At 34.1% G+C, this 12,202-nt stretch overlaps 2 pseudogenes; both read left to right on the forward strand.

The window, feature by feature from the left end:
• Positions 1-2,802, forward strand: LOC145954185 (beta-galactosidase 7 pseudogene; annotated as a pseudogene).
• A 2,351-nt stretch (positions 2,803-5,153) lies between these two features.
• Positions 5,154-7,608, forward strand: LOC145954758 (beta-galactosidase pseudogene; annotated as a pseudogene).
• Positions 7,609-12,202: the final 4,594 nt, after the last annotated feature.

Raw genomic sequence — 12,202 nt, forward strand, 5'->3', positions numbered from 1 at the left:
AGTTGATTAATTCGAACATGACGACGAGAAGAACAACTTTGTTATTTATTAGCTGTTGTAACTTGCTAAGGTTGCTATAAAACCCCCCCACATCTATTTCAATCAGGCAATAACAAATATTGAATTCTCATACGTGTTTGCAATGGGTTCCTCATCTTGGGTCGCGATTCTCTTGTTGAGCCTGGCAGCCTTACGCTCATGCTTTGCCACAGAGGTCACATATGATGCAAATGCTCTCATTATTAACGGGGAAAGGCGTCTTATTTTTTCTGGTTCTGTCCATTATCCACGAAGCACAGTGGAGATGTGGCCAGACATTATTCAAAAGGCCAAGGATGGAGGCCTTGATGCCATTGAAAGTTACGTATTTTGGGACCGTCATGAGCCTGTTCGACGTGAATACGATTTCTCAGGAAATTTGGATTTTATCAAATTTTTCAAGCTAGTCCAAGAGGCTGGTTTGTATGCCATTTTAAGGATTGGTCCTTATGTTTGCGCAGAATGGAACTATGGAGGTTTTCCATTGTGGCTCCACAATATGCCAGGGATTGAGCTAAGAACAAATAACTCGGTCTACAAGGACGAAATGCAAACCTTCACTACAAAGATTGTTGACATGGTCAAAGAAGCAAATTTGTTTGCATCGCAAGGAGGACCCATTATTCTTGCTCAAATTGAGAATGAATATGGAAACGTCATGTGGGGTTACGGAGATGCGGGGAAATCATATATCAAATGGTGTGCGCAAATGGCTGTAGCACAAAATATCGGTGTCCCATGGATCATGTGTCAACAACACGATGCTCCCCAGCCTATGATCAATACTTGCAACGGCTACTACTGTGACAATTTTCAGCCCAATAACCCCAAGAGTCCCAAAATGTTCACTGAAAATTGGATTGGATGGTTCCAAAAGTGGGGTGAGAGGGTCCCCCACAGAAGTGCAGAAGATTCAGCTTTCTCCGTTGCACGCTTCTTCCAAAATGGCGGTGTACTCAATAACTACTACATGTACCATGGCGGAACCAACTTTGGTCGCACAGCAGGAGGCCCCTATATCACAACATCTTACGACTATGATGCACCACTTGATGAGTATGGGAATTTGAATCAACCCAAATGGGGACATCTTAAGCAACTTCATGCAGCAATAAAATTGGGGGAAAAGATCCTCACTAATGCAACAAGGATTGACAAGGATTTAGGCAATGCAGTCACACTAACAACATACACCGGTGCTGGTGGGGCAAGGTTTTGTTTCCTCAGCAATACAGACAGTAACACAGATGCAAATGTTGACTTACAACAAGATGGTAAATACTCTGTCCCTGCTTGGTCTGTGACCATTCTTGATGGTTGCAAAAAAGAAGTTTTCAACACCGCAAAGGTTAATAGCCAGACCTCAATAATGGTGAAAAAGAGTGATGATGCTTCTGGTAAGCTAACTTGGGCGTGGGCACCGGAGCGAAAGAAAGATGCCTTGCTTGGAAAGGGCAGCCTCAACGCAAACCAGCTTCTCGAGCAAAAGGACCTAACTTTGGATGCCAGTGACTACCTGTGGTACATGACGAACGTCGATATCAACGACACCTCCATTTGGAGTAATGCAACTCTTCGTGTGGACACCATGGGTCATACGCTCCATGCTTATGTTAATAGAAGGTATGCTGGATACAAATTTAGCCAATGGGGAAGCAACTTCACGTACGAGAAACGAGTCTCTTTAAAGAAGGGAACAAACATCATAGCTTTGCTTAGTGCCACTGTGGGGCTTGCAAATTACGGGGCAGGTTTCGATAAGATAAAGACTGGTATAACAGGCGGTCCTGTTCAATTAATTGGGAAGAACAATGTGACTATGGATTTGTCAACCAACCTTTGGTCTTATAAGATTGGTTTGAACGGGGAAAGAAAACGTCTCTATGATCTGCAACCACACACTGGTGTAGCATGGCATGCTAATTCATCCTATCCTATTGGTACACCCATGACTTGGTATAAAGCAGACTTTGAAGCTCCTTATGGAACAAACCCCGTGGTGGTAGACTTGCAAGGGTTGGGTAAAGGACATGCTTGGGTGAATGGGCATAGCATTGGTCGTTATTGGCCTTCTTGGATTACTGCTACCAATGGATGCACTGACACTTGTGACTACCGTGGAAATTACGTAACAGAAAAGTGCAACACCAACTGTGGAAATCCATCACAACAGTGGTACCATGTGCCAAGGTCGTTCTTAAACAATGACAAGAACACATTGGTTTTGTTTGAAGAGATAGGTGGAAACCCTCAAAACGTTTCCTTCCAAACAGTCACAACAGGAACCATTTGTGCTCTTGTCCACGAAGGTGCATTGTTAGAGCTATCATGCCAAGGTGGACAAGTAATCTCACAAATCCAATTTGCTAGCTTTGGAAACCCAAAAGGAAAGTGTGGCTCTTTTGAGCAAGGCTCTTGGGAAGCTACTGATAGTCGGTCTGTGGTGGAAGCAGCCTGCATAGGGAAAAGTAGTTGCGGGTTTGCAGTGACAAAAAAAGCATTTGGTGTAGCCGGTGCTGACAACGGCCCAACTAGACTAGCCGTGCAAGCGACCTGTTGAGTCGGTTGTTTGCTCTCAAGGCCAAATTCAACCAGTCGAAACCCAAATAGGCTTAAATTGCATGCATGTAACATAGACATACATTTGCATTCGTCACATTTTCTGAATCACAAATAAAAGTGTCATTAATTTCCAATATTCCAATTCCTTACAATAAAATTTACGCTCTCTTCCTTACAAAGAAAATTTATTCTTCAGTCTGACATCATGCAAGTATGGAAATTAAAATTTTGAAGGAAATTAAACTTAAGAATAATGTTTGACTGTGCAGCCTAGTATATAATGTAATGTGGTCTTGGAAAGAATGTGTGTTCAATTTAATTTCATGCACACGACACCAAAATTTTAATTATTAAGAAAATATGACTTCCAATGCAATAAGAATTCATTGGATCTACTCTAATTGCATTCATAATAAGAAATAAAGACGTGAGAAAAAAATAAATACGAAACCTTGTGGTTAAAGGTGAAGAAAGAGGCAGGAAGAACTTCAATGAGATAATAATTTTAATTTAATACGTTGGATATATAAATTACGTTATAATATATTAAGCACCCCCGTGTAAGTGAAGTCACATGTATACTATACAATTATAATTTATAACACAAATATATTGCACATGCGTTGTAGTTCGACTACTAACTAAATTCAAATTAAAGGCTCCAAAGGTAAAATTGAATGATAATAAAGTGTTTCAAACCAAGTTTAATACTCACAATATTTTATATTTCAAAACAATTGAGGATGAATGTTAAGATGTCACCAAAGATTGTCAAGCACCAATAGCATTGTAAATTCTTTAATTTGAATGGATTGTTTTCACATGGATAACAAAAATGATTTGAAAATCATGGCAGAGTACAAAAATGCTTTTTTATTGAAGAACTTAAAAAGCTGATGATGTTATGAAAATAAATGTTGTTTAAGACAAAAGTTATGAGAGTATGAAATTTAAATAAAAATAAGTATAACTGTAATCAAAATATTTTCGTTCTCTTTGTTTTAATGTAATAAACATTTCTAATAATAAAAAGTATTCACTTTTGTTTGAGTAAACACTATTTTTAAGCATACTCGTTCACAATTATTTTAAGTATTATTAAATATATTTAACACTATATGTTAATACAATAGTACATATTTTTGTAACAATATTTAGGTGACGCCTTGCTCATTTCCATGTGGAATGCTTCTACCAATTAGCATTTCTGGCTATTTTCGGTACTTGCTATGTCATAAATTATAATAAAACCTATTTTTTAACTTATTTTTATGAAGATAAAAATAAAACAAAAATATGTGACATATATGTCCACGACACCCTCTTTCTTTTCAAACTAATTTTAAAAGCTAACGTTGGATGAAAAAAGTTTTCAAATCGAGTTTTTGAAAGAAAATTTGATTTGAAGTTAAAGATTGTTATGAGATTTGAAAATAACTTTATGTTTAAATTTAAATATGGGTATTCAAACATTTTACATTTAAAAACCAGTTCTTAAGGTTTCAAAGCAATTTTAAACTGGTTTTAAAAATTTAGAAACCATATTTATTTGAAACAAAATAATGAGTTTAGGTCGAAACCTAGCCCACTTTCAATGCCTTTATTTAATTAATTTATTTATTTTATATATACGGTAATCCAAACCATGCCCACCCATACATCTCATGCTATTGGTTACAGAAGATTTTGTCTAGCAGACAGTGGTAAATATTTTATATTTAGTTTTTGCTCAACACAAGTTATTAAAGTTCCTGGTCATTTGGTCACTGCATTATTCCTCAGTTTTAAATTTAATTATCAATGTCATTTCTCTTAAAAATTTCAACATAAACATGCAATGAAATTACAGTTACTTTTAATTAATATCCTTGCAATAAAATATTTTGCACATAGTAAATCTAATCGTTTTCACAGCTTATATCCATCCCTCAATCTGCAAATAAACTTAGGCTTCTCATAATAAATTTAGTTAAATTAACATATCATCCACACCTCATTACAAATCAACAAAGGAATCCCATCGATGGGTTCCTATTAAAGGCCTAACCCGAGTGAATCATTAATCCCAATTAAAAATAAATGGATCCAAAACTTGAACGTATTGAATTATATACCATTGTTCAAATATTGGAATTAATACGAAAGCCTGGCATGATTAGGGAGATAAAAACAAAAATAAAAATAAAAAAGATAAACAACCAGCCCATCATAGAGTGCCACATCTTACAACCTATCATTTAGAACAACCTTGACATATCACGCACATGCAAGACTTTCAAAAGTACAACAAGGTTGGTATAGGACATACCTGTCAAGGATAAGGATTAAAGGAGTTATAGGAAATTTCTTCCATATTCGGAACGTGCTCATCCTTTCTTACATATCTTTACCATAATTACCAACTAATAATAGTTGATTAATTCGAACATGACGACGAGAAGAACAACTTTGTTATTTATTAGCTGTTGTAACTTGCTAAGGTTGCTATAAAACCCCCCCACATCTATTTCAATCAGGCAATAACAAATATTGAATTCTCATACGTGTTTTCAATGGGTTCCTCATCTTGGGTCGCGATTCTCTTGTTGAGCCTGGCAGCCTTACGCTCATGCTTTGCCACAGAGGTCACATATGATGCAAATGCTCTCATTATTAACGGGGAAAGGCGTCTTATTTTTTCTGGTTCTGTCCATTATCCACGAAGCACAGTGGAGATGTGGCCAGACATTATTCAAAAGGCTAAGTATGGAGGCCTTGATGCCATTGAAAGTTACGTATTTTGGGACCGTCATGAGCCTGTTCGACGTGAATACGATTTCTCAGGAAATTTGGATTTTATCAAATTTTTCAAGCTAGTCCAAGAGGCTGGTTTGTATGCCATTTTAAGGATTGGTCCTTATGTTTGCGTAGAATGGAACTATGGAGGTTTTCCATTGTGGGTCCACAATATGCCAGGGATTGAGCTAAGAACAGATAACTTGGTCTACAAGGACGAAATGCAAACCTTCACTACAAAGATTGTTGACATGGTCAAAGAAGCAAATTTGTTTGCATCGCTAGGAGGACCCAATATTCTTGCTCAAATTGAGAATGAATATGGAAACGTCATGTGGGGTTACGGAGATGCGGGGAAATCATATATCAAATGGTGTGCGCAAATGGCTGTAGCACAAAATATCGGTGTCCCATGGATCATGTGTCAACAACACGATGCTCCCCAGCCTATGATCAATACTTGCAACGGCTACTACTGTGACAATTTTCAGCCCAATACCCCAAGAGTCCCAAAATGTTCACTGAAAATTGGATTGGATGGTTCCAAAAGTGGGGTGAGAGGGTCCCCCACAGAAGTGCAGAAGATTCAGCTTTCTCCGTTGCACGCTTCTTCCAAAATGGCGGTGTACTCAATAACTACTACATGTACCATGGCGGAACCAACTTTGGTCGCACAGCAGGAGGCCCCTATATCACAACATCTTACGACTATGATGCACCACTTGGTGAGTATGGGAATTTGAATCAACCCAAATGGGGACATCTTAAGCAACTTCATGCAGCAATAAAATTGGGGGAAAAGATCCTCACTAATGCAACAAGGATTGACAAGGATTTAGGCAATGCAATCACACTAACAACATACACCGGTGCTGGTGGGGCAAGGTTTTGTTTCCTCAGCAATACAGACAGTAACACAGATGCAAATGTTGACTTACAACAAGATGGTAAATACTCTGTCCCTGCTTGGTCTGTGACCATTCTTCATGGTTGCAAAAAAGAAGTTTTCAACACCGCAAAGGTTAATAGCCAGACCTCAATAATGGTGAAAAAGAGTGATGATGCTTCTGGTAAGCTAACTTGGGCGTGGGCACCGGAGCGAAAGAAAGATGCCTTGCTTGGAAAGGGCAGCCTCAACGCAAACCAGCTTCTCGAGCAAAAGGACCTAACTTTGGATGCCAGTGACTACCTGTGGTACATGACGAACGTCGATATCAACGACACCTCCATTTGGAGTAATGCAACTCTTCGTGTGGACACCATGGGTCATACGCTCCATGCTTATGTTAATAGAAGGTATGCTGGATACAAATTTAGCCAATGGGGAAGCAACTTCACGTACGAGAAACGAGTCTCTTTAAAGAAGGGAACAAACATCATAGCTTTGCTTAGTGCCACTGTGGGGCTTGCAAATTACGGGGCAGGTTTCGATAAGATAAAGACTGGTATAACAGGCGGTCCTGTTCAATTAATTGGGAAGAACAATGTGACTATGGATTTGTCAACCAACCTTTGGTCTTATAAGATTGGTTTGAACGGGGAAAGAAAACGTCTCTATGATCTGCAACCACACACTGGTGTAGCATGGCATGCTAATTCATCCTATCCTATTGGTAAACCCATGACTTGGTATAAAGCAGACTTTGAAGCTCTTATGGAACAAACCCCGTGGTGGTGGACTTGCAAGGGTTGGGTAAAGGACATGCTTGGGTGAATGGGCATAGCATTGGTCGTTATTGGCCTTCTTGGATTACTGCTACCAATGGATGCACTGACACTTGTGACTACCGCGGAAATTACGTAACAGAAAAGTGCAACACCAACTGTGGCAATCCATCACAACGGTGGTACCATGTGCCAAGGTCGTTCTTAAACAATGACAAGAACACATTGGTTTTGTTTGAAGAGATAGGTGGAAACCCTCAAAACGTTTCCTTCCAAACAGTCACAACAGGAACCATTTGTGCTCTTGTCCACGAAGGTGCATTGTTAGAGCTATCATGCCAAGGTGGACAAGTAATCTCACAAATCCAATTTGCTAGCTTTGGAAACCCAAAAGGAAAGTGTGGCTCTTTTGAGCAAGGCTCTTGGGAAGCAACTGATAGTCGGTCTGTGGTGGAAGCAGCCTGCATAGGGAAAAGTAGTTGCGGGTTTGTAGTGAAAAAAGAAGCATTTGGTGTAGCCGGTGCTGACAACGGCCCAACTAGACTAGCCGTGCAAGCGACCTGTTGAGTCGGTTGTTTGCTCTCAAGGCCAAATTCAACCAGTCGAAACCCAAATAGGCTTAAATTGCATGCATGTAACATAGACATACATTTGCATTCGTCACATTTTCTGAATCACAAATAAAAGTGTCATTAATTTCCAATATTCCAATTCCTTACAATAAAATTTACGCTCTCTTCCTTACAAAGAAAATTTATTCTTTAGTCTGACATCATGCAAGTATGGTAATTAAAATTTTGAAGGAAATTAAACTTAAGAATAATGTTTGACTGTGCAGCCTAGTATATAATGTAATGTGGTCTTGGAAAGAATGTGTGTTCAATTTAATTTCATGCACACGACACCAAAATTTTAAATATTAAGAAAATATGACTACCAATGCAATAAGAATTCATTGGATCTACTCTAATTGCATTCATAATAAGAAATAAAGACGTGAGAAAAAAATAAATACGAAACCTTGTGGTTAAAGGTGAAGAAAGAGGCAGGAAGTACTTCAATGAGATAATAATTTTAATTTAATACGTTGGATATATAAATTACGTTATAATATATTAAGCATGCCCGCGTAAGTGAAGTCACATGTATACTATACAATTATAATTTATAACACAAATATATTGCACATGCGTTGTAGTTCGACTACTAACTAAATTCAAATTAAAGGCTCCAAAGGTAAAATTGAATGATAATAAAGTGTTTCAAACCAAGTTTAATACTCACAATATTTTATATTTCAAAACAATTGAGGATGAATGTTAAGATGTCACCAAAGATTGTCAAACACCACTAGCATTGTAAATTCTTTAATTTGAATGGATTGTTTTAACATGGATAACAAAAATGATTTGAAAATCATGGCAGAGTACAAAAATGCTTTTTCATTGAAGAACTTAAAAAGCTGATGATGTTATGAAAATAAATGTTGTTTAAGACAAAAGTTATGAGAGTATGAAATTTAAATAAAAATAAGTATAATTGTAATCAAAATATTTTCGTGCTCTTTGTTTTAATGTAATAAACATTTCTAGTAATAAAAAGTATTCACTTTTGTTTGAGTAAACACTATTTTTAAGCATACTCATTCACAATTATTTTAAGTATTATTAAATATATTTAACACTATATGTTGACACAGTTAATACAATAGTACATATTTTTGTAACAATATTTAGGTCATGCGTTGCTCATTTCCATGTGGAATGCTTCTAGCAATTAGCATTTCTGTCTATTTTCGGTACTTGCTATGTCATAAATTATAATAAAACCTATTTTTTAAATTATTTTTATGAAGATAAAAATAAAACAAAAATATGTGACATATATGTCCACGACACCCTCTTTCTTTTCAAACTAATTTTAAAAGCTAACGTTGGAGGAAAAAAGTTTTCAAATCTGGTTTTTTAAAGAAAATTTGATTTGAAGTTAAAGATTGTTATGAGATTTGAAAATAACTTTATGTTTAAGTTGACTTTTAAACATGGGTATTCAAACATTTTACATTTAAAAACCAGTTCTTAAGGTTTCAAAGCAATTTTGAACTGGTTTTAAAATTTTACAAACCATATTTATTTGAAACAAAATAATGAGTTTAGGTCGAAACCTAGCCCACTTTCAATGCCCTTTTTAATTAATTTATTTATTTTATATATATGGTAATCCAAACCATGCCCACCCATACATCTCATGCTACTGGTTATAGAAGATTTTGTCTAGCAAACAGTGGTAAATATTTTATATTTAGTTTTTTCTCAACACAAGTTATTAAAGTTTCTGGTGATTTGGTCACTACATTGTTCCTCAGTTTTAAATTTAATTATCAATGTCATTTCTCTTAAAAATTTCAACATAAACTTGCAATGAAATTACAGTTGCTTTTAATTGATATCCTTGCAATAAAATATTTTGCACATAGTAAATCTAATCGTTTTCACAGCTTATATCCATCCCTCAATCTGCAAATAAACTTAGGCTTCTCATAATAAATTTAGTTAACTTAACATCTCATCCACACCTCATTTCAAATCAACAAAGGAATCCCATCGATGGGTTCCTATTAAATGCCTAACTCGAGTGAATCGTTAATCCCAATTAAAAATAAATGGATCCAAAAATTGAACGTATTGAATTATATTCCATTGTTCAAATATTGGATTTAATACGGAAGCCTGGCATGATTAGGGAGATAAAATTAAAAATAAAAATAAAAAAGATAAACAACCAGCCCATCATAGAGTGCCACATCTTACAACCTATCATTTACATCAACCTTGGGATATCACTCACATGCAAGATTTTCAAAAGTACAACAAGGTTGGTATAGGTCATACCTGCCAACGATAAGGATTAAAGGAGTTATAGGAAATTTCTTCCATATTTGGAATGTGCTCATCCTTTCTTACATATCTTTACATTGTTATGAGATTTGAAAATATCTTTATGTTTAAATTGACTTTTAAATATGGGTATTCAATCATTTTACATTTAAAAACGGGTTCTTAAGGTTTCAAAGCAATTTTAAATTGGTTTTAAAAATTTGCAAATGATATGTTTTTCAAACAAAATTTAGAGTTTAGGTGTAAACGTAGAACACTTTCAATGACTTTTTTAAATTTATTTGTTTATTTTATTTATATGGTAATCCATACCATGCCCACTTTCAAAAACCGATTCCTAAGGTTTCGAAGTAGTTTTAAACTGGTTTTAAAAATTTACAAACCATATTTTTTCAAATAGAATTAAGAGTTGGTGTCAAAACATAGCGCACTTTTAATGTCTTTTATTTATTTATATGGAAATCCAAACCATACCAACCCATACATCTCATGCTATTAGTTATAGGTTATTTTGTCTAATAGATAGTAGTAAATTTTTTATATTTAGCTTTTTCTCTACATAAGTTATTAAAGTTCTTGGTCATTTGGTCACTGCATTGTTTCTCAATTTTATTTTTAATTATTAGTGTAATTAATCTTAAAAATTTCAACATAAACATGCGATGAAATTACAATTAGTTTTAATTAATATCTTTGCAATAATATATTTTGCTCATAGTAAGTCTCTTCATTTGCACAACTTATATACATCCCTCAATCTGTAAATAAACTGAGGTTCACATATTAAATTTAGTTAACTAAACATATCGTCGACACCTCATTTAGAAATCAACAAAGGAATGTCATCGATGACTTCCTATTAAATGTCTAACCCAAGTGAATCATTAATCTCAATTGAAAATAAACGGATCTAACACTTGAACATATTGAATTATATACCACTTTTCAAATATTGGAATTAATATGGTAGCCTTGCAAGATTGGGGAGAAAAGGAAATAAATGACCAATTTTTTATCTGCATTAAATTTTGCTAATTCTATAATTCTTTTTAAAATATGTCCTTGTTATAAGCGTCAAAAAAAGTAATACAACTAAAAGGTCATACATTAAATGTGAAATATTTTAGAGAGTATCAATAAATGAGGTAAAAGTAGTTGAAATTCATTTATATTTAAGAACGAAAAATGTGTGTTTTTTTCCTTATAATAGAGAACAATGGATGTTTTTTTTCTTCTTCTTATAATAGAGAATAAAGGAAGTATGTTGCATGGCCTAAGGATAGCTTGGAGGATGCTCAATTGTGCCAATATTACAAATTATTGCCTCCATTCCTAATTATAAGTAACTTTTATCTAATAATTGATTTGGTTAACAACATTAAATTTGTTAATAATTTAAACAACTTTCCAAAATTACCCTTAATATCTCTTAAATTAACCTTATATCTTTTCACTTAATCATTTATTATCTAACTATTGTTTGGAAGAGAGATATCTTTGTACTACCTTTGGTCTTAATTATAAGACACATGAAACAAATAATAAAGATCATAAAAAAATAATAAGTTGATTATTTTAAAATAATCTGCCATAAATCTTAATTGTGTTCTAAAGATACCATTTATTTTAAGTGGTTGTTATATTTAATATTAGTTATAAGTGAATATATTAAAAATAGAATTAGCAATTAATTAAGGGTTAAAGTAACTTTAAAATCAATCGTTATTGCTTATAATTTGGATTAAAGAAAAATTAAATTTTTTATTTATAATTAGGACCATAACCAAAATCTATTTATCTTCTCAAACTTAATAAGAAAGACTTTCTATCTATGAATTTTAAATATTTATTATATTTTATCTAAAAGAATTATTAGTTAAACCAAGATATTTCAAAGAAAATATAACTAATACAACTAACATATAGAAGATGATCTTATATATAAATAAAAATATTATAGAAACACAGCCAATAGTTATTACAAATTGTCATCTCCTCTTATATAATGTTAAATTTTTATTTTTAAGTGGGAAAATTTTAACTATAATTTTAATTCCTAAATATATGATCTTTAAATATTAATCTCTCTTTGCATTTAATGTATTTTTGATTTTTAAAAATATATTAAAATCATGTGCCTTTAGACAATTTCCAAGGACTAAAATTATATTATTTTTATTGAGTATATATGCTACTTGAGTCGGAGGTCCCTCTAGTTGATTTGCACCACCAATTTTTAGTTGATGGAAATGGAGTATCATTTC

This window comes from Cajanus cajan, chromosome 2 (genome assembly GCF_000230855.2).
Source record: "Cajanus cajan strain Asha chromosome 2, NIPB_CcT2T_4, whole genome shotgun sequence".
Classification (NCBI taxonomy): Eukaryota; Viridiplantae; Streptophyta; class Magnoliopsida; order Fabales; family Fabaceae; genus Cajanus; species Cajanus cajan.